The following is a 22303-nucleotide window of genomic DNA, read 5'->3' as shown; positions in this document are numbered from 1 at the left end:
AAAAAAAAAACAACAACAACACGACCTAGACAAAAGTACTTTTAGTCTTCTTAACCCAGTATTTTTTTGTAGTAAATTCTTTTTTCCGTTTTACTAAAAATAGATTCTTTTCTCATACAATATATCCTGATTACAGTCCCCCCCCTCTATGCCTCTCAGTCACTTCCCACCCCCACCCCCATCCAAATCCACTCTCTGCCTCTCATTAGAAAAGAACAGACTTCTAAGAGACAACAACAAGTCATGACAAAAATCAAATGTAATAAGATAAAACAAAAGCCATCCCATCGAAGTTGGATATGGCAAACCAACATAAGGAAAAGAGCCCCAAGAGAAGGAAAGCATAAGATTGAGAGACCCACTCATTCTCACAGTCAGGAGTCCCATAAAAGCACTAAACCAGAAACTATAATACATATGCAGAGGGCCGGTGCAGACCCGTGCGGGCCCTGCGCTTGCTGGAGTTCTGAGTCTCAGTGAGTTCATATGAGCTTTGCTCAATTGATTCAGAAGGTCTTGTTCTCCTGGTGTCCTCCATCCCTTCTGATTCTTATAGTCTTTCCAATTCCTCTTCTGTGGGGTTCCCTGAGCTGGGAGGGGAAGGATTTGGTGGAGACATCCCATTTAGAGCTGTGTGTTCCAAGGTCTTTCTTTCTGCATAGTGTCTGGCTGTGGGTCTCTGTATTTGTTCCCATTTGCTCTAGGAGGAAGCTTCTCCAATGATGGCTGAACAAGGCACTGATCTGGGAGTCCAGCAGAACGTCATTAGGAGTCATCTTATTGTCGTGTTCCTTTTGTAGAACAGTAGTATTTGGTTTTTCCCTAGACCCCTGGCCTATCTAGTCTCAGGTTCTTGGTCCCCAAAGCAGTATCAGGTATGGATTCCATCTCATGGAGTAGGCCTTAAATCAAATCAGATCTTGTTTGGTTACTCCCACAAACTTTGTGCCACCATTACCCTAGCATATTTTGCAGGCAAGACAGACTGTGGATCAAAGATTTTGTGGCTGGGTTGGTGTTTACATTTCTCTTTTAGTGACCTGCAGAGTACCTTCCCTCACCAAGGACACTAGAACGTAGGCATGAAGGTTCTATGTAGGCACCAGCTCAATCTCTCCGTGTTCAATGAGTTGAGTGTAACGCAACATCTTAAGGTAGCTTTTCAACATGTATGAAGGCACAGACTAAGGGTGGGGATGTGGCTTGGAAGTTTAGTACTTGTCTAGCATGTATGTGTGGGGCCCTAGGTTCCATCCCAGCACTGGAAAAGAAAAATAAAGTATCACATACTGAATGTATACTTCTGAAACTTCCTTTCAGCTCCTTTCCAATCCTTCTCTGTCTCTAGAAGTCCTTGACTACCCTGAAATGCCAGCATCTGTGAACAGATGCAGAAGTGTGTAGCCATAAGTAATGTAGATGCACTTGCTATCTATCGAGGTGTAACAAGTCCTCTGAACAACTACCCAGTAGCTTAAAACTCTGAGTTTATTTTCTCATGCTTTTTGTTGGCTGGCAGCTGGAGCAGTTAGACTGAGACTTTCTGGCTTGGGGTCTCTCCTATGAGCATAAGCAGACACTCCTGGGGGGTTTCAGTCATCTCTGGGTATGGCTGGGCTGAGAGCCTACCTTCCAGGCAGGCTGTTCACAAGGCTGAGAAGCTGGTATTCCTGTTGGTAGAGAGACTCTGTTTCTCTTCCCGTGACCCTGCCCCTTAGGTTGTTAGAGCAGACACATGGGTTATCTAACAGCTGTCCTCATAGTGAGGGTGAAGAGGGGATGACTATGAAGAATCTGGAAATCAGTAAGAAGGACTTGGGGCAGCTACGCCTGTGTACTGTATCATATAACTAATTTAAGCACCCATGGGCAAATGAATCAGTGATGAGATTAGCCCGTGGTCTTCGTTTTCTAATTTTCAGAAGCAGAGAGCATCTCCTGAGTAGGCGACAAGAGTCCCCTTCTTCCGGCTGAGTCGACGTTTTAATAAAGTCAACTTCCTTGTATCAACACCTTGCCTTTGACTTAATTGGCCTGTCAGCATGGTTAGCAGCAGGACTTGCGTGTAGCGGCAGCAGCGATGGAGGGAAATCCAGTGGGGAAACTTGTAGCACTGTGTTCTGTTGTTTAATAGACCGGAAGGAGAGACAGCCAGACAGGCATTAATTCATGAGAAGTTGCTAATACTTTAGCCGGCTAATCACGACTAGGAAAGAGGGTTGGGATGTGGGTGGCAGGGAAGTTGGATGGTCAGGATATGGGCACGTATTGTGAAAATACCTGCGTCTCATGAATCTTGACCAAAAGGCATTCACTGCCGGGGAGGTTTTGCCAAGTGATCAATAAACTGTTGTGTCCTGAGGACATCAGCTCACCTTCATCATTGTGCCTTTCTGTGCTTATTCAGAGGGCCACCCTCAGTGATCAGTACAGAGGTTGGGCAGAGGTTCAACAGCAAGGATCTTCCCTGCCAAGGCCAGCCTGGCTCACACTATTGGTGAATGTCCAGTCTTCCAACAGCAGAGCGAACACTGAGTTCTCAGCATGCTGTCATTGAATCCCTTAGGGCAAAGATTCGTCCAGCTTTGCTCAAGTATTTTACCTTCTCTGCCTCCGCCCCAGCATGCCTCAGTCACAACTATGAACAGCATCCATCTAACTGATACAGCATTCTTTTTTTGTGTGATAATCCAAGTGTTCTTTAAAAAAACTAAATATTGTGTCTCTTTATCGGACACAGACTTCTGTATCTATAAATCTTATGTCAAAATTGTTTACTGTACAAAAGTCATCTTCCACAGACCTTCTAACTTTATTTGAATCTGATCATTTCAAAGTTTCTCTTCTGGCTTTGTTCACATCTGGTTCTTGTAGCTTTTATTTATGTGCCTCTGTGTTTTTAGATACATACAAGATTATGCCGACTGTGTCCCTTTGGAGAACCGTTCTTGCTATAATGAAGGGTCTTCATCTTTTGGAGTTCCCTTTTCAGTTAAATGCTATGGATTTGTTATTCGTGTTATGCTTCCTTTGACTAACGTATGCTGCAGGATTATTTCCCAAACCTTTTTAAACCCTTCACTGGTAACTTTGTTTTAGAAATTTCTGAATTGGTTTGTTCTAATCCAGCTTGGTGGTCTCTGCCCTTTAAAAGGCAATGTGATTTGATTTACGTCTTGATATATGTGAATTTATTTCTGTCTTCTAGTTTCTCTTTACTGTCTTCTGCTTTTCTTCTTTTCCTCCTCTGTTTTCTAATAGGCTGGCAAACCTTCTATTCATTAAAACACGATTAACCATTTCCCCCTTCCCTTTCCTCTCTCTCTCAAACTTCACTATGTACATCCTCCTCACTCTCTCTCAAAACCATGGCTTCTTTAGCTGTTACTCGGGTGTGTGTGTGTGTGTGTGTGTGTGTGTGTGTGTGTGTGTGTGTGTGTAATCTACTCAGTCAATTTAGTGTTGCTTGTATGTATATGATCTCAGGGTTGATCACTTAGTATTGGATAACCAATTAGAGAACTCATCCCTGGGGAGGACTATTTTTTCTCACTCTCAGCACTCCTTAATTAAAGCTGACATGTGGGTGCCCCCAATCCCCCAGCCCCCCACGCCCTGCCCTCTTCTGGAAGGTATTTCCCTTATTTTAGCATGAACCTGGTTTTGTTTTGCCAACACTGAGCAGAACGCATCAGCATCTCGTCCTTTCCAGAACGAGGCAGAAGCTTGAGTACATTTATCTGTTTAAGGTCTGTTCCTACATCCCTATTCATTTCTTCTCCAACAAGCATTTGTTACATATCTCCCATGAGTTCCCCCAGCTAAGGATTAACAGCAGACACTCTTGGGAGCTTATTCTCAGTGGGGGACTGACACCCTCATGCCTATGTCTTCTTGTTATTGTCCAGAGCCTTCATATTTAAAAAACTAAAATGCACAAAAACATGCTCATGGGCTTTTCTCCTTTCAGCAATCAATGATTAATTAAATTTGCCCGTGCCCTTTTCATTTCTGCGCTGGCTGCTGTTTCTGAATTGCATTTGCCTTTCTGTCTGGCTTCGTTGTTCGTCTGGGTCAGTGAGGCTTTGTCGCTGACTGTCCCCGGTCTCTGCATGTCTGTGACGGTCATCACAGTGGCCCCTGCTTACATGATGGTGAACCTGGCTGGAATTCCTGCTTAGCAGATGTGCTTCCAGCCCTTTAAAGATTTTGTTCCACTGACTTCTAGGATAAACTGCCACTGATAAAAATGCTCCCTTTCTGTCTAGAACGTTTCTTTGTAGATTGTGGGTCATTTCTCTCTGATACCCTTACCAGCTAAAGAAGGCAGCCAGCCTGGGGAGTGGGGCCTCTGTTAACTCACCTTCAAAGTGTTCTTTCCTTTGAGTGCAGCTAAAACATATTTGAGAAGTCTCTGGGGATAGTGTTGCTTGTACTTGATTCACGGACAGCATTAGGTGGACAGCTCCCAAAAGCACATCACCCACTGGGCACTGGGCACTGGCCTGGCAGCGTCTGCCATCCTTATGATGCAAACCAGGTACCTCTGACTCAAGCTGAGTACCCAGGGATGCTTCTGTCTGGTCTTGGTTCGGTTTGGTTTGGTTTGTTGTTGTTGTTTGTTTTAAAAATCATTTCTCTCCTACCTTGCTTTCTGTAGCTGTGATAAATGTCATGACCAAAAGAAGCTTGATGGGGGGAGCGTTTCCTCAGCTTCCAGGTGACAATCCATCATGGAGAGAAGTCGAGGCAGGAACTAAAGCAGAAACCGTGGAGGAAGCTCCCTACTGGCATGCTTTCAGGTGGCCTGCTCCACCTTCTTTACACTGCCCAGGCCCGCCTGCCCAGATGTGCACTGTCAATACTGGGCTGGTCCCTCCACATCAATTGGCAAGCAAGAAGATGCCTCACAAACACACCCACAGGCCAATCTGATGGAGGCAATTCCTCAGCGGAGATTTCCTCTCCCTGGGTGTGTCTAGATTGTGTCAAGTTGACAAAAACAAAGAAACAACAAACTAACTATGACAGTAACTTTAAACATGTTCAATAGAATACACTTCAACATTTCAAATTGAGCATGTTCGAGAATGTGCCTGCCCCAGAAGTGTTTTCTCATGTCAGTGTATAACAGCCACCAGAAAACAGCCTCCACATGTCCTTTGTTCCAGGATGGCTTTGCTTTGCACTTGATTTCTGCACTCTTCTTTGCTAACTGAGGGCAAGGAATCTTTCTCTTTTCTTTTAAAGATGTGTTTTAACATGTTTTACTAATACATATTACTTACACATAATAACAAATTTCATTATGGCATTTTCATACATGCACATAATGTATTTTGATCATATTTTCTTTCACACACATCCATGCACTTGCTCATGCTCTCTCTCCTCACACTTGTATACACACTTCACAAACATATATACAGACATACAAAACATACATATACATATTCATACACAGACACTCATTCACATACACATACACAAACATGTATACACATTCACGTGCACATATACAAACATATACACTCACATACACATACATACACTCACACTGAGTCATACACATACACACTCACAAACCCACACATATACCACACTCACACACACACACACATACACTGAGACACTTATTCACATTCACACACATACACAAACATAAGCACACATCCATGCATACTCACATACACACTCACACACATACACATTCACACACTCACTCTCATTCTCACACTCACACACACATATGCACATTCACACATTTGCACATACTCTCACACACACACACACACACACACACACTCTTTCCCCATGTACACGTTATCTTTTATCTCTGTTGTGTTTGTTAGAGCTGTGTGCTCACCATCCTGTAAACCCAGAGCATGCTGTTGAGTAGCATGGAAACTTTTTGCCTTCCTCACCAACATTCTTGAGTTTCACCAAGACATGCCCAGGTACAGAACGAATTCTCTATATTTCTCCTAGTACCCGTGTAATGCCTTCATTATGAGAGCTTGTGACTTCGTTAAATGCTGGAGTATCTTTATCTGTAGCTCTCCAGGTGATGCTTCTCTGGAGTTTCTTCTGCATTTCCTCAAATCTTTGCTGGTGTTTACTGCAGGGCCTCCAATTGGCTGTCCTGTCCATGTGCCTCTCTTCTTTCTGAAGCAGCTTGTTTCTGTCTTCTGTCATATACATTACATGGTGGGACTTGGGCTTACATCATCTGGTTGCCTCAGTCTAGTCCAGAATTTATCCTATCCAGCCTATTTTTAATTATAGTGACTGTAGTCTTTATTTATAAGGTGTCTATTGCTCATGAACCCCTTTCTTTATTCATTTGTCTCTGTGTTTTATCATGGTTTGCTCATTTTTGTGAGTGTTTTCGTTTGCTTTAAGGCTATCATTTCTGGGATTCTCTCTCCCTCTCTGCTTCCTCTTCTTTTCTACCAACCCCACCAAACCTGCAGTCCAGAACCAGCTCCAATGAGAACACGAGAGCTACCCCGGCCCTGCAGAGCCAGCCCACGGAGCCAGCCGCACACACAGCTTCTGTCTAGGTCCTGCCCAAAAGCAGGCGTCCACACCGTCCTGCCTTCCTTCCACGCACACAGCAATGAACTGATCAACTGTTGCCACGGTTTCTCCCAGGCTTCTTTTTCACCTCCTCACGCTCAGCAAGACCCACCCAGCTCTGTTTTCAGACAGAGACCATGCTTCCATTCCCCTACCATCTAAAATTCCTCATCCTTGTGTGTCCCCAGGTACCGTGTGTTAGTCAACCTTGCCTGCTTTGGCCAAGATCCCCACAGACCCGCATCTGTGAGTGTCCGTCACACAGGCATCGCTAATGAGACGGATGTCTTCAAAGCATCAACTACCAGTGACACCAAGTCCGTCTAGCTTCTCATTGGCAGACTCTTCCTAGACGCTCGGTTGCTGCCTCAACAGCTCCAGACAGCACTTCTTACAGGACCACAGAGTCCCATTAAAACATACCCTTTGTGCACAGCCTTTCCTCAGCCCTTAACTTTCCTACCACACAAAGGTACCCGACTTCCTGATTCCACCCACATTACAGCTGGGAAGTTACATTTAATGGATGGGCAGCCACAAGTGTGATTTCTGTGGGTTTTATTATTGTTGTTTCACTTTGATTTTTTGAGACACAGTCTCTCAATATACCCCATTCCGGCCTGAAACTAGCTATGTAGTTCAGGCTAGCCTCAAACCCTCCATCCTCCTGGGCTCTCAACTGCCAGTGTTCCCGTTGTGTGCCACCATGCCTGGCTATGATTTCATGTCTGCAGGTGGCATTCTGAGAGAAAGATAAAGGAAACTGTTCTTAGAACCTGACTCCACCCAATGACACAGGGATCTGCTGCCCTCTTCAGTGTGGTACTCCACAGACTGCTCTTTCCATTTTGTTTTCTTGCAGATTTTTTTTTTTTTAGTTACATAAATGTCATGACTAAAGGCTTTAAGAAATTAGGAGCTGTTTCAAGAAGCAAACACAACTCCCTGAACCAAACAAAACCTGGTGCAGCTGTACCCCAACACCCGGCACCTACAGCCCCCTACCACCACCACCACCACCGTGTCCCAAAAGAGGGACGAAAAAGAATGCTAAGGGAGCTAAAGCCAAGGTGATGGATGGGCCATGGAGATCTGCAAGGCTGTCTGCTGGGCCTGATCCTCCAAAGCCAGAGACCAAGCCTAAAAAGACCCCTGCGAAGAAGGGAGAGAAGATACCCAAAGGGCCAAAGGGAAAAGCTGAAGCTGTAAGGATGGAAGCGATCCTGCAGGCCACGGAGATGTCCAAACAGACGGGGCACAGAAAGATGGTGAACGATGAATCACTAAACGGTCTTACTAAAAACCTGGAGCCAGATACTGGGGTTAAAACTGAGAGATCAGAGGAACAGGACAAACCACAGACAACCTCACCTCACTGACACCTCAGTCTCCAAAGAGACCTGCTTCCTGTATACCCACGCCTGTATGCCTTTCTGTCCCTGCCATCTCACTTCCTCTCTCTGTCCAGTTACATCACTTCCTCTTCCTGCCCAGCTCTGTCACTTCCTGTCTGTCTGTACAGACCTCCAGACCTTTATGGTTAACTAGTGTGGGAATTCAAGGCGTGTGCCACCATGCCTGGCTCTGTTCCCAGTGTGGCCTTGAACTCACAGAGATCTGGATGGATCTCTGCCTCCAGAATGCTAGGATTAAAGGTGTGTGCTACCATTGCCTGACTTCTATGTTTAATATAGTGGCTGGCTTTTTCCTCTGATCCCCAGATAAGCTTTATTAGGGTATACAATATATTGGGGGACACAATATATCACCACAAATGGAGATACTGGAGATGGCTAGTAAAATGTGCATTTTTGAGAACTGTACTTCTGGTAGATGTACAGTTTGAAATATCATTTTTGGAAGGTTTTACGAAAATGCAGGACTTTATTTTTTTTTTTAAAGCTGAGTTGATGTTAACACACAGAGAACTTCATGGTTTGGAGGAAGGAATATGTGCTGCTTCCAGAACATCTCCAAAGCTGGATTAACATGAGGGTAATGCCTTCCTCGATAGGTTTAAAAGACCCCTCTTGGCTCCCAGGGGGATTCTCTGAAATTGACACATCTGGTCACCCTGGCACAAAATGTCCTCTGGTGTAGGAAAACCCAAAATTCATTTTTCTGCCCATTCCCTCTATCATCCACATAGCCTTCATTCCCTTACAACCAGAAATCTCTTGGGGCCTGGTCTAAAATTGGTGTTCTCGGTGTGGACTTCACAGTGACCTCGGTTGGTGGTCTCAGTGTGGCATGTGATGTGGACTTCGCGGTCATGAGATGTGATCCCGGAAGAACAGTAGCTCCTTTTCTAATAGATTGGGGGTATCCAGGCGGGTGAGGCTACCATTTTCATTTCATCCCTGTGAGTCAGGATCGGTTTGTGAAAATATGTTAATCAGAATGCTTATGTGAAATGTAAGCCCTTATTCTAAACTGCTCAGCACCCCACATAAAGACTCCATCGGTTTCTAAATGGCTCTCTGATTTAGGTAGTTCATATAAAAAGAGAGTTCCAAAGTTCCTGTGTTCTGTTCATGATTGACTACCATGTTCTGTCTGAAGTGCCAGGACTGTTCATGCAAAGTATTTTGTTTAAAGCTGTGTGTAGTTTGTCTTGGGAAAAATAAAGACTTTGGGAATGCAATCATTAGATAATGATTCATTTAGATTTTTTTTTTTTAGAATATTCATTGGTCTTAAAGTAGAAATCAGATATTTACGAAAGCGGTTGCCTCTGCAGCCATGGGTCATATTCCTACATAGAGGGTTCATTTTCACACATGGCCAAGATGAGGCTAGGTCTTCCTGAGTGCTGACCCCTAATTAATTCACAAGCCCACACGAACACCATCAAAAGGCTCTTTGCGCAGATGGTAAAAATAGGACATGATGGGTGGATTTATTTTTAATTAAAACTATGACATTGACTATTGTTGTATTCCTAAGTGGCCTTTAGCAACATCGAATTAATAGCATATATGCACGTCACAGACCTCGCCCCGCAGCGCCAAAGGACAGGACTTAGGTCACCAGACAAGCCAAGAACTTCAGGTTAAGTAGCAATAGACAACATCCCTGGTATTCCGGGCCAATTTTGTCCTTTCCATCAAGACATTTAATGAATAAGTACAAAATATACTAAGTTGTGTTTAGTCTCCCTCATGTCCCTTCTTCTGCACAGGTCAGCCAGAAGCTGTCGGCATGGAAACTCAAATGTCTGTAGCACTAACAAACAGACATCAGCCCCTTGCTTTGCTCCCTTACCTGTCTTCGTTCAGAATTTAAGGACCGGCATCGAGCTCGTATTTCCGGAAGGCAATCAGATAAGGAAATTAGATAGGTAATACAATAAAGCTAGCATTTAAAAAAAAAAAATTCTGAAAGAGCCAGTGGAGACCGAATACACTGTTGCTAGATTCAAATTCCTACATTCGAAGGCAGCTGGCTTCCATGCAGACTCTGAGAATTTGTTGGAAATCTACAATTTATAGCTAACTGCGTTCTGACCTCTAAAATTTTTTTATTAATAGTCCATCTTTCTTCTGGAACAGGAACTTCGCTCGCCATTCTTACTTTAGTTGGGGCTGTCAGTAGTCATTCCCTTGTAGTTAGAGATACAAATAGCCTCGTCCTTTCTCAGAGGGTCACCGTGCCTCTGCCTGACTCTGGCTGGGGAGGAGACTTTGTGTAGACGGAGAAGCTGAGCTCGTGGCAAGAGCTTGAAAAGTGCACGGAGGAAAGGCTGCTTTTTGTGAAGAAAAGAAAGCAAAGACTCATTATGGTAGTCACCATGGAGTGTCTGCAGCATGGGGTCCAGCTTCCCAGTTCATTAGATGGCACCACATGCCCTCGGCTGCGGGCTCATAGGCTCCTCTTTGGGGCTCCGAAGAACCCAAAGAAAGGACCATTGTGAGATGATACCCATCAAAGCAGAGTGGCCTGGATGGAGAGGGTGTGGCCTTGAGTCCTGCACTCACAGCAGACTGGGGGGTGAGAAAGGAAGACTACCTCCCCTGTTGTGTTGATTTCGGGGCTGATTTTCTGCGGGTAAGCCTCCTGTGCCCTGTTACCCAGCACAAGCCCTAGTGCAGACCACAGAAACAGCAATACAGAGGCGTTCTACTCCAGCACGGACTCCATATTTCCCCCATTCCTGGTCCTCTTAGCTAACACTACCCAGTAGCTTCAAACTTCATCCCCAAGCTTTAGAGAAAGAAACTGGAAGACACCAGCATCCTGAGGTCTTGCAGCTGCATCCCCTGGGAGCTTGTTAGAGTTCACAGACTCTCAGACCCCCTCCCAAAGCCACTTAGACTTTACCAGGTTCTGTATGATTCCTGTGCACAGAAAAGATATAAGGAGTTTTGATTTAGGGGCACTGATGTGAGGAGCAGCTATACACCTGGGAAATAAAGTGTTTGCCTCCCTGCCTAAGACTGAGCAACTGTGCCTCTTCAAATTCCCATGGTGACACTTAATCCCTTCTAAGAGTGTCAGAAAGCAGACCTTTGTGAAGTGACTAGGGCAAGAGTCAGAGACCTCCGGAATGGGATTATGGCTTTATAAAAGGGACTGCGGAGGGCTCTCTAGTCCCTTTCTACCCTGTGAAGAAGACACAGTCAACAAGATGATTGTCTGTGGACCAGCAAAACTGCCTTTTCCAGACACTGAATCTGCCAGCACCTTGATCTTGGGATTTGCCAACTCCCAAACCATGAGAAATGGATTCGGGTGGTTTATGAGGCAGCTGCTCTATTGCCCCATCCCTCTTCTCACTCCCCACCTGGAAAAAAAATTGAATGTGGCAAGAAATAAGGGAGGGCTACGTAGCTCCAGGGGCCATGGAGGCTGTAGGAGTTTAAATTCCTCCAGAGCTGCTGGACCGCTCCACTTCCAGCCAGGAAGAATTACAGAAGCTGTCTGGAAGTCCCGGGCCATGCAATCTGTTACTTATCTTTCTGTCTTCGCCTATTGGGTTTTCAAATTTCCTCTTAAGTCACCCAATCTCTGCCTTACATCTTACCTGTCACGCTCCTTGCTGTAACTTCTCATTCTTGTAAGCTCCTGTCAGATGCTCGAACGATAAACTTCCGTTATTTAAACTTTTGGACAAGTTTGAACCAAATTTTTAAACTAACCTATACTTCAAAACGACTTCCACTCCCACATGCGTGTGGGCTATGAGTGTGTGTGCACCTGCATGTGACGGTGACAAGGTAGGTACCAAGACGTTTTTCATATGTTGGCTTTGAGAGGCTAGAGGATGCAGAGCCTACACATATGTGTGACCACACAGGACATCCTTTAAATCCACCTAAGTAGCTAGAATCCCTATTGCTGAATAAAAGCAAATGAGGGACTCTGTAGATGGGGAATTTACAGTCCCAACATCAAGTTCCCCTGCCTGAGCTACACAGGTATCTGCAATGACCTGTTTCTCTCTCTCTCTCTCTCTCTCTCTCTCTCTCTCTCTCTCTCTCTCTCTCTCTCTCTGTGTGTGTGTGTGTGTGTGTGTGTGTGTGTCAATACTTCTGAGCAGGATATGCATTAAGCCTTTATAATTTGCTACATCTTGCCTATTTGCTCATGAGAGATGTGCTCAGAACATAAAGCTGTAGAGACGATCCAATGGGAGCCAAAATGTACTAGGGTGGAGAGTAGAGAGGATGTTCAACTAATGCCACCAACTTGGGACCAAGTATTCAGATTTGTGAACCCGTGGGGTGGGTGACAATCTCATTCAAACAACAACAGCCACCTTCCCTCAATGGTGTGGTCACCTAAGAATCCCAGAGACACTGCTCCCAAAGACCTCCAGTGTGCCCAGCGAAGATCTGTTTCAAGTCAATGCAATCCTCAAAATACTAAATGTAGAGATCAATCGTTTAACGTGTGAAGATGAAAGCATGCTTGTAATAATGGATCACCCTGACATGAACATTGCCATTCATAGACAGACTACAGCTTCAAAGAGGTGACCCTTGGAGTCTTAAGTAGAGAAATGCTTTCACGTGGTTGAAGGGAGAGAGGAGAGGCTTGGTCTTTGGAGGAGCCGAAGGTGAGGTGGCTGAGGCAGCTGCATTTGGTCTGTCCTCTCAATGCTTTGATGCCACAGTACAAGCTTGGGGTCAAGGTCATTATCCCAAGCATATTGCGGGGAAGGAAGGAAGGAAGGAAGGAAGGAAGGAAGGAAGGAAGGAAGGAAGGAAGGAAGGAAGGATGGATGGAATAAGTGTATGGGGTGGTAATAACCTGAACCAGACACTGGAAATATTGCTACCTGGCTCACTTAACACCCTGCAGCAAACACCCAATAAAGCTTTACTACTACATGGCCTCTGGCCTCATTCACCCTTCAACCACCGGAACATAATTTTTGCCTCATCGATTGATTAAATCAACTCTTCCTCCAGTCAATAAGAACCTAGCAAATGTTTTCCTGTTTCCACTGTCTTCATGGCTACCAATGATTTTGTTGATCTCTCCCTCTCTCTCCCTCTCTCTCTCTCTCTCTCTCTCTCTCTCTCTCTCTCTCTCTCTCTCTCTCTCTCTCTCTCTCTGTCTGTCTCTCCCTGCTCCTTTATTCTTCTTCCTGTCATTCCAGGGATCCATGTTCCTTTATGAACTTCTCCACTCAGCCTTTCAGTGTAGCTGCTGTCCAGAGTTGTGTTGTCTTCATATCCAGAAAACAGGAAGTTACTGCGAGGACTGAAAAGTTCACTCTCTAGCCAGCTGCTTCGAGGATATCCCGGGTGGTTCTGCTGATGGGACCAACTCGCTCCCCATCAGAATGTACTTAGGAAATGAGAAAGTGGAATATGTTTGATACCAAAATCCACAATGCTCCGGGTTTCCCACCACTTCTTTGGAGCATATAAAGGCACTCTTGTGTAAAACGTCCTCCTCTGGGATCTCAGTCTGGGGTGGGGGGTTGGGGAGGATATAACTATGTCTTGGAAACAGCTTCCTCATGAGCTGAACATACTAGGGAAATTACCATCATAGCAACAGCTTCAACAGGTTCTTTGGAGTTAGAATTAAAACCACAGAGAAAATTTTCTATGAGAACCAACTTCCTCCAATCATCTTTATTTCATTTCCCTTGATTTTAGTGTGTGTGATACTGGGGATAGAATGGAAGGCCTCACTCTAGGCAAACACCTTACCATAAAGTTATATGCACAGGCTTTCCATTTAGTTTCACAGACAAGACTAATTTTGACACCTTTGAATGCAACAAGCTCCCTCCTGCCTTATGGCCAGAGAACCAGTGCTTGCTTAATGCACTGTGACTATATACATACAAAGAGACATTTTTACAGGAACTTTGTTCGGTTTCAAATATCGCTCACAGTGGTTTATTTGTAGCCACTAAACTTTCGAAAGTAGAAAAGATAACATTTAATTTCACAGATGTGAAAAATAGTCTGCCAATGCTGTGTTCCGTTTCTGTTCCCCATGTTGGTTGAAAAGGCATCTGGCCTGTGCACAGTGTGTGTATGACGTGGGACCACACGGCATAGCTTTGCAGCGGCAGGGACTGAAATATCCCATCTTCAGGCTGATTGCTGGATTTCAAAGTGAATCACCAGGTTCCCTTCAGGTCTTTAATTCACTCTTGAGCTCTGAGTGACTACTCCCAGTGCCACCAGGTAGAAGCACTAAGTGGCAGCCTGATTCGGTTATGAACTGTTTCCTCTCTAGCGAGAAGATAGAGTCAAACTATCTAACTTTAAATCCACTGATCTAATCATGAGGGTTTGAAACTGATAACCAAGAAGGAGGGGGTGTCTACCCAGCAAAATAGAGAAACTGGATGCTGGAAAAGGTAGCAGGCAAGTCACAGTGCATCAGAAAAATAACAGAGGAAGTTCTCAGTAGTTATCTAAGAGGAAAAGATCAGATGTTTCCAGATCAGTGGGAAAATCAGGGAAAGGAGAAGAAATCAACTCAAAGATCAGTGAAAGGAAAAAGTCTGCCTCATAGATGAGCTGAAAGAATAAAACCTGGAAGAGTAAGGCAATACAAAGCTCTATTCTCGAAAACAAACCCTTGGACAAAACTCAATAGTGTGAACATTGACAAACAGATTCTAAAGTTGAAATGGAGTTTCCATTCCAAAGACCCAAAGGGACCAACACAATATTGAAGGGAAGAGAACAAAGTTGGAGGGTTGGATTTTGACACAAGTCAAGACCGGGAGGGGCTGGAGCTATGGCTCAGTTGGCAAAGTACTTGTGCCCAAGCATGAAGACCTGAGTTCGGAACCCAGCACCCATGTGAAAAGCCTAATGTGGTAGGTAGTGTGCATCAGTAACTCTAGGGCCAGACAGAGGTGGTGCCTAGGTTGGAGATGGGCAGGTTTGGAGAGCTCATTGGCCAGTAAGTCTAATTGAATCCATAAGCCCCAGATTCTATGAGAGACCCACCTAAAAAAAAAAGTAAGGTGGAGAGCCATTGAGAGAGACATTTGATCTTTACCTCAGGACTCCACATGCATACACCCACATGAACATATACATACACACACACACACACACACACACACACACACACACACACACATGTGCATGCACACCCACAGGCACACATACACATAAAGGCACTGGGAAAATAAAGCCAAATTTATCAATAGAACAGAATGAAGAAATAGAAGCACATAAACTTAGCCAACTGGCCTTCTGGCAAAGGTGTGGAGAGGTAATACAATGGAGAAAGGATAATCTCAATAAGTGTGCAAAACAAAACAGATATCCACACAAACATCCACACACCTATCTTCAAAGCTAACTAGAATGAATCACAAACTTCAATACAAAATACAAAACTATACAACTCCTGGAGGATAACACAGAAGACCTAAATGGTCGTGGATATAACATTGATGGTTTAGATATGACCCAATGGCAATCACTGGTGAGCTAGGCTTCATCAAAATTAATAACAATTAAAGACAGTGTCAAGAGAATGACAATGACTGGGAGACAATTCTGTTTAAAGGAGAGGCCCTGTCTCAGGGAATTAAGATGGAGCATGATAGAGCAGAGCAGCGGACATCTTCCCCTGGCCTCCACATGTACAGGCATGGATACACATGCCTCCTCACCACACATAGGTGCATACACTACACACACTACACACACACAAGTTTAAGCACAGAGACAACCGCTGCATAGCACTTAGAGTGGCCAAAATCCAAAACACTAAAAAACAGTGCAGGTAAAGATGTGGACCAACAGGGAATACCGCTGTTTAAAAGGAGAGTTAGGCAGTTTCTTGTGAAATGGAATGCACTCTTAGCATAGGCCCGAGCAACCGTGTCCCTGAGCTGAACACTTACACCCTACAGAACCCTGCACATCGATGTTTGCAGCAGCTTTAGTCACAGCTAGCATGCCCTCCTGGGTGTGATCATATAAACTGTAGAATATTCAGATAACAAAACATTATTCAGCACTAATATATATATATATATATATAATATATATATTATATATATATATATGAGCTACCACGCCCTGAAAGACATGAAGTACACGTTGATGAGTGGTGCTAAGCGAAAGAAGCCGATCTGCACACTGTGTGTGGTTCCAACTCTGGGACATTCTGTGGAAGGCAAAACTATGGGGACAGCAAAGCAAACAGTGTTATCCAGGTGTTGGAGGCAGGGTGGGAATTTTTTAGCACAGTGAAAGGACTATATGAGACTGTAATGGCAGATATACCATCTTGAAAATGTATTTTCTATTATTGTGTGTATGCACGATGTGTATGTGTGTTCATGTGTCGCAGCACACATGTGGAGATCAGAGGACAATGTTATGGAGTCTGTTCTCTCCTTGTACCTTTAAGCAGATGCCAGGGATCGAACCCAGGTCATTTGGCTTACACAGAACCATCCTGTCAGCCCTAACCATCTTTCTGCATGCATTGAAACCTACAGAATGCACAACACCAAGAGAAAGCCCTAATGTGAACTGTGGACTTTGGGTGATGGCAGATCGTGTAAACTCACTGACTGTGATTGTGTATCATGGTGACAGGGTGTATTGATGTGAGAGTTTATGTATACATAGAATATGTAGGAAGTCTTTGTAGTTTCCACTCTGTTTTTGTTATGAATTTAAAACTAAGAATTAACCCTATCAAAGAGGCAAAATTCTGCAGTGTTGGAGAGGCCATACCCCTGCAGGGAAATCATTCAGCCTGAAAAGAGGCATATGGTAGAGGTGTCTGGGTGTCTCAGGGTTTCTGTTGCTGCAACAAAACAGCATCACCAAAAGCAAGTTGGGGAAGAAAAGAGTTGATTTGGATTTGGCTTACATTTCATCGCTGAAGGAAGTCAGGACAGGAACCCAAACAGGGCAGGAACCTGGAGGCAGAAGCTGACGCAGAGGCCATGGAGGGGAGCTGCTTACTGGCTTGCCTCCATGACTTGCTCAGCCTGCCTTCTTATAGAACCCAGGACCAGCAGTCTAGGGATGGCCCCACCCACCATGGGCTGGGCCCTCCTCCACTGATCACTAATTGAGAAAATGCCTTACAGCTGGATCTCATGGAGGGATTGCCTCAGCTGAGACTATTTCCTCTGATGAATCTAGCTTGTGTCAAGTTGACACAGAAAACCACCCAGTACACTGGGTAATGAGGGAGGAGGCAGAAAGTCTCAAAGAAATCATAACGTCTAATGCATGTTGGTCATCTAGGGATGGGTTTCCAGGAGGCCAGGTGTCCAGGCTTGCTTCCCCGGCCTCAAAGGTTCTCATACTTGGCTTCTTTAGAAAGGCCATGCAGCTGGAGAGACAGCACAGCAATTAAGAGCACTTATTGCTCCTCCAGAGGAACTGGGTTCAATTCCCAGCATCCACATAGTGGCTCACAACCATGTAACTCCATTTCCACAGGATCCAACACCATTTTCTGGCTTCTGAGGGCACTGTACACACATGCTACGTAAACATGCATGATGGCAAAACACCCATACCATAAAATGAAATAATAAAAAAAAAAGTTTTGAAAGAAAGGTCAGAACTCAGCTGAGGAGCTCAGTAAAGCTCTTGTCACAAAAGTGTGGGGATTTAGAGTAAAAGTCACCACATAAAACTAGATGTGGTAGTGTGCGTCTGTAATCCCAATCTTCCTTCAGCAAGATGGGAAGCAGAAACAATAGTCTTCAGATGCTCGCCGGCCAGCTAGCCTGGAGCTGAGTCTAACAGGGTGAAAGCAAGGGCCAACACCCAAGCTGTTCTCTGGCCTTCCCATGTGTGGTGTGGCATGTGCATTCCCTCCTTGCCCCCCATATACAGAGAAATTAAAGGTCAGAATTCCTCTGGTCACAACGGTTCATTTGCCTGGCTTTGTTGGGACGAAATATGTCCAAACTTCTAATAGAGGGATTTAGTGTCTGCGATCTGGCATTGGTGTGTGTGTGTGTGTGTGTGTGTGTGTGTGTGTGTGTGTGTGTGTGTGTGTGCATGCAAGCACACACTTCAGCCATTGTCTGGAGTTTGCATAAGATTAACACATAGATTGTTGGAGTGGGAGGGTTGGAAGGGCAGGACTGTGGCCTGTGGGTTAGGAACCGTTTTCACACTAACCTCTTGGAAAACCAGAAGCTTACTCCACAGCAGAATTTGCACAGTTTGGGTGAGAATCTAAACTGACCTTAAACATGGTGTACAGATGCCATAAGTGGCCTTCAGATGTATCATGGAGCATCAAGTCCTGTGGACTGTCCCCTACAGGTGGCACTCTGAAGTCCTTGCTTCTGGTTTTTATACCCCATTTCTTCCCATCTTCTGGGTATTACAAATGATACATTAACTTTTCCTCTTCTTCACTCGGGCTAGGGTCACACATTCATGTGTGGACATCAGAGGACAACTTGAAGAAACCTGTTCTCTCCTCTATCATGCAGATCCTGGGATTTAACCCAGTTTTTCAGGCCCACTGTGCCATCTTGCCAGCCCTATACCTGTTCCTTTGACGCCTCTAAGCTATTCCCCAGTCATATGGGAAACCTGTCATATGGCATCAGAAAGGTGCCAGGAGGAAATCTACATGAGGGATAAGCCACAGCCCAGAGAGCCCAGAGAGTTCTGGTTCTTGTTGGTGTGTCCAGATATGGAGGCTGTAACTGAGACATCCTGAGTAAAAGAAATGCAATCCAGCATCAGCTGAATCTCGTCACTTCCATTTTATAAGGACCAACAACACGGAAGGGTCATCAGAGACCTCTCTGAGGCTGAGATGGCTGTCAGGAACATGCTTGCAAGGCAAGCGTGAAGACTGAACTCAAGTGTCAGCATCTGTGTGAGTTAGCTTTCTTTTTAGAAAGTCAGGTTTGATGGTGTTTGCCTGCAGAGGTTAGAGGCAGGAAGATCCCTGGACTCACTGATCAGCCAGCCTAACCTAATTGGTGAGTACCAGGTCTTAGTGAGAGACCATCCTAAAAAAAAACAAGTGGATGCCTCTGAAGGAACAGTACCTGGGTTGTCCTCTGACCTCCATAGACATGTGCACACACAGACATGTGCCTCCCTATACACACATGCACACACACATACACATGCCTCCCTGTACACATGCACACACACACACACACACACACACACACACACACATGCCTCCCTATACACATGCACACACACATACACATGCCTCCCTATACATGTGCATACACAGACATGTGCCTCCCTGTATACATGCACACACATACACATGCATGTGCAATCCACATGAACACACACAGATCTTTCCAACCAACCACAATAACGGCACTGAGCCTTGGTAGGACTCCAGGTGGTTATACTTCAGAACGTTAAGCAAGTTCAAAGAATTTCCAAAAAGCTCAGCCATACTGATGGTGAAGTTGTCAAGGGTTCCAGGAATGGATTCTTTTCCTCTACAGATTTAAAGACTAAAAAGCAGTCTGGGTACTCATTCGAGTTTTATTCAAAGCAGAACCACACACGTGTACGCACAGCCAGGCACACAGAGAGACAGACTCGGCTGGGGATGGTGGAGGTTTGGGTAGATTCCAGACCTAGGAATCCAACTTTGTCTGGCAGAGCCAAAACTTTTAACCATCTTTGAGGGTGAGGCAGAGCCAAAACTTTTAACCATCTTTGAGGGTGAGACGAGATCTCTTCTCCCCTCAGATAAAGGAAAGGAAGCTGGTTGGACACCACCACAGGAACCTCTTTCGTGGGAGGTTTGAAAGTCCCAATGAATAGTTCTTCCTGGTGAGAAAAAGCCCATGAAGTCTGTCTTGGAGAAGCAGGAAGTCAGTCACCTTAAATGTCCTTTCTAGAGGAAAAGTACAACCGCCTACCTAGAGACTCTTTTCCCTGCCTGCCTGCCAGGGATCCGTCTAACTCCCAGGACCTCGGTAATAAGAGCCCTTTTAAAGGTTATATTAGCCGACTACAGCCTCAAGAAGATGATAAAATTGTCAAGTTTTGACCCAACATTTTAAAATTCCATTTTTAGGTAAGGAAAGAAAACTTGATTTTACTGAACAGTTTACTAAAGGGCACAAGAGAACAGTACCTTTGGGAAGCATTCTGCAAACAATGTTTTTCTCTTTAAATTGGCCGATTTTAACAGGATGAGGCCCATTATTGTTGCAGCAGCCTATTTAACAGACAGAAAGGATGAGAAGGCAGGTGGCCCCCAACAGAGCACCCCTGCTGGTCTTCAACATGTCAGGAGCCCCTCCCTGCAGGGGAAAGGACTGGGCTGGTGTATGACGTGGTACAGGCTTGCACTGAAAGGGGAATACCAAAGTGAGGCAGGCCAGAGAGGGGGAAAATCATGAAGACTGGGGAAGAAAGGAGTCCCTCTCCTTGGGATCTGCCTGAAGCTGCTTGCCAGCTGAGAAGACTATCATAAAGACAAAAGTACTTCTGAGCTGTGTCTGTGGCTTGTGCCCACCATGACCACTGACGAAAGGGTGGCATTTAGTGAGCGCATAGTGTGTACAGGTCAAACCCTATGCTCCCAGCACTCTGCTATTGCTTTATTCCTGGTGGCCTAGCTTGGTAACTGCGGTTTCTGTCTTCCATCTGTAGCTGAGGGAAGTTAATTTGCCCAAGGCTATGAAGGTAATCCATGAACTTTCGGGGATTTTAAATTCTTAGATCAGAATAGGAGCAATTCCAAAGAATGAAAGTGATTAGATTCTGGCCCAGACAGGGATGTCACAGTGCTCAGAAAACAATGGAGCAGATTCAAATACCACTGGCTGTTTTCATTCCTTTAACAGTGGTCATGCAGCCTGTGGTCTGGGCACCTCGGCATTCCCCCAGGAGCAGGTTACAATATAGAGTCACAGACCTTCCGACCCAGAATCCATCAGCACAACCGGAGACCTGCAGGCTCCAGCAGGCTTGAGAAGGGCTGAGTTGGTCTGCTTGCTTTGTAGATGTTGTTCCTGTAGGCTGGAGTGCCATAGCAATCTTTCTGAAAATCCATCTTGCCTTCGTTTAGGAGGCATGGAGGTCCTCGCACTAAGCACTAGGGGAACCAGGGATGTTAAACACACAGGGTTACCTTTTCAAAGGGAGAGATCCATGACCCGTTTTCTGCCCAGAATGCTGGGAGTGGGCGTGGTTAATAGCCTGGTGGCTTTTGTGCCATCTGTGTGGCCAGACCTCCCACAGACCCTTATCTTGAGTATGTTTTCTCAGTAAATACTACAAAACCAATCTTTATGGAAGATGTCACTTTACAAAGAGTTTCAAAGTAGTCATGTCTTAAGTTTCGTTGTGCACATGGGATTGAGTTCATTATCACCAGGAAACTGTGCTTAAATATGCCTAAACTATTCAAGGTGAGACTTTCAAAGGTTAAACCAGCCCTGGCCACTGAGTCATGTGGAACTGCACTGCCTTCTTGCTGCTCTCGGATGGACACCCTGCTGGCTGTGGTGTTTGTAGAGACCCCCAGACCTTCAAAGAAACTGAACTTTTACCAGACTTTACAGCCAAGTTAATAATATGCCTTGAGATAATTTCAGATTATCTATTCAATGCTATCCTACTGTGTGCTCAGCCTGTTTCAATCTAACTGGCTGTTAAGAGTGCCCTCTTGTTATGTAACCAACCTTACTATGCCTTATACCTCCCATGTAATCAGCTTTAACCTAAGTGCATAGCTTTAACTATGTATTTTTCCATGCCCTGGGCCCAGAATAATGTACATGTGTAGGTGCAGGTGTGGGTTGTGGGAATCATTTTCTGATAGCAGCCGAGTTGAAAGCAACCTCGAACAACAAATATCCTACACATGTTGGAAGAAACATCAGCATGTGTGTGGTGAGGGGTGTTATTATGGGTCAGTAAAGTCAGTTTTTTCATTGTGAAACTCTGTAAATATTTCTGTAGAAAAGTATTTTCATTTCTTTCTCATACCATGTTTTCTGTGCTGATGAATAAATACAGAGCTAAGCCCTTTATTGGGGACAGACAGGCAACAGGAACAGACACAGAACACACAACAAGCCACAGACCAAAAACTATAGGCAGACAGAAGATAAGGGAAAGAAGTAGAGAATTCAAATTTGGACTCCATCTTGGTTGATACTACTCTTTTTATTCATTCTTTAATGTAACATTGAGAGGAGCTTCCCTGTTCTCCATATGGTAAGTAACTTCTTTGTGTGTGTTTGTATATGCGAAGATTTGTATGTGTGTAGGTACACGTGTTCACATGTATGTCTATG

Source organism: Peromyscus eremicus, chromosome 19, assembly GCF_949786415.1.
Source record: "Peromyscus eremicus chromosome 19, PerEre_H2_v1, whole genome shotgun sequence".
In the NCBI taxonomy this organism is placed as follows: Eukaryota; Metazoa; Chordata; class Mammalia; order Rodentia; family Cricetidae; genus Peromyscus; species Peromyscus eremicus.
The sequence above is the reverse complement of the archived record's forward strand: the minus strand, read 5'-3'. Positions refer to the sequence as shown.